The sequence below is a fragment of the Arachis duranensis genome, chromosome 3, assembly GCF_000817695.3.
Source record: "Arachis duranensis cultivar V14167 chromosome 3, aradu.V14167.gnm2.J7QH, whole genome shotgun sequence".
Lineage (NCBI taxonomy): Eukaryota > Viridiplantae > Streptophyta > Magnoliopsida > Fabales > Fabaceae > Arachis > Arachis duranensis.
In genome coordinates, this window is record NC_029774.3 from 59668226 (window position 1) to 59670481 (window position 2256).

Genomic DNA, 2256 nt, shown 5'->3' on the forward strand with positions numbered 1-2256 from the left:
AAAGTCAATTCCCCATACATCAAACAGTTCTATCTCTAATATCCCTTGTTGAGGCATGGCATATCCATGAGTCAGGTTACCAGCTCTTTGGCAACTGTCACAGTTACGCACAAACTCTCGGGAACTCTCGGAAATCTTTATAGAGAGTAGGCCAGTAGAAGCCACATTGGAGGACTTTAGTGGCTGTTCGCTCACTTCCAAAATGTCCTCCATACTGTGATCCATGGAAGTGCGATAGGATCCTCTATGCTTCTTCTCTGGGTATACATCTGCGGATCACTCCGTCAGCACATCTCTTAAAGAGATATGGTTCATCCCAGAGGTAGTACAGGTTTTGCTTGTCCTCAAGCAAAAAGAAAAGAAAGAAGAGAAGAGAGAGAGAGAGAGGAAGAGGAAATTCGAATGGTGTGGTGGAAAGAGGAAGCCAAACACGAATTTATAAGGTGAGGGGGAGAGTTTTTTCGAAAAAAAGAGAGATTTGAAAGGGGATTTGAGAAGATATGGAAAGAAATTGAGAAAAAGGGTGAGTTTTTGAAGAAGATTTGGGATTAATTTGAAATAGATTTGAAGAATGGTTTTGATTTGTGAAGATTTGAAAGTGAATGATGAAAGGTTGAAGTGCATTGATGATTTTAGATATTTGAAAATTTGAAAGTGAATAATGAGAGATTGAAATGTATTTTTGTAGAAAAATATGGGTGAGAAAAGGAAAGTTTGAAAAAATCTGATTTGAAAACAAAATTGTGGTCCTCCCACCTTTCTGGCGTTAAACGCCCAGAATGGCACCCATTCTGGCATTTAACGCCCAGCCAGGTGCCTTGGCTAGCGTTAAACGCCAGAAAACCTTTATCACTGAGCGTTTTTCTGAACGCCCAGGATGCTGCACACCTGGCGTTAAACGCCCAGAATGGGCAAGAATGGTACCCATTCTGGCGTTTAACGCCCAAAATGCCCCTTACTGGCGTTTTTTCGCCAGTAAGCTCATTTTCTCTGCTTTTTAAGCTGAATCCTTCTGTAACTCTGTGAATTCCTTCATTTTTGATATTTGCCTCTGTAAGAACTAATCATATAACCTCCTAATACCTTGGATCACAACTTTATTTCTTTCTTTTTCTTTTTCTTTTCTTCTTCTTTTTTTTTCGAAAAATTATATTTTTTTTTGTGTCTACTGCTTTTTCTTGCTTCAAGAATCAATCTAATGATTTTTTTAGATCCTCAATAACAGTTCTCTTTCTCCTCATTCTTTCAAGAGCCAACAATTTTTTTAACATTCTCAAAACAACAAATTCAAGAGACATATGCACTGTTCAAGCATTCATTCAGAAAGCAAAAAGTATTGTCACCACATCAAGCTAATTCACTAGTTTCAATGATAAATTTTGAAATCCTGTACTTCTTGTTCTTTTGTGATTAAAGCATTTTTCATTTAAGAGAGGTGATGGTTTCATAGGACATTTGTAACTTTAAGGCATAACATTTCAATTTTATTAATTATGAATTAAAACAAGACTCAAAAATAGATATAAAATGAGACTAAAAAAAAAAACGAAAAATAAAAACAAAACAAAGGAAAAAAAACGCAAACATAGGCTCCTAATGATAGAGGTTTTCACAGAGTTAGGACTCAACAACCTTGATTTTGAGAAGTGGATGCTCCCTCAGCTTAAGAGGAGAACTTTTGGCGTTTCTTGGAGTTCACGCCCCTTGTCCTTCCATTGACTTCTTGGTGATTGGATGTTCAATAGGTATGAACTCATCTGCTCCCATCTTCACCCCAGCCTCTTTACAGAGCAAGGAGATTAGGCTTGGATAAGCCAATTTGGTTACAGTGGAATTCTTATTTGCAATTGTGTAGATCTCACAAGCAATCACATGATGAACCTCCACTTCTTTTCCAAGCATAATGCAATGAATCATCACTGCTCTCTTGATGGTGACCTCAGAACGGTTGCTAGTGGGCAATATGGAACGCCCAATAAAGTCTAGCCAACCTCTTGCAATTGGCTTGAGGTCTCCCCTCTTGAGTTGGTTTGGGACACCCTTTGAATTGGTTATCCACTTAGTCCCAGGGAGGCATATGTCCTCTAGAACTTGATCCAACCCTTTATCTACTCTCACCATCCTCCTATTGAAGGAATCAGGATCATCTTGCAGTTGAGGTAGTTTGAAGATTTCTCTTATTTTGTCCAGATGGAAGTACATAACTTTCCCTCTGACCATGGTTCTGTAGGTATGGTAAGCAGTTCCAGTCATTCT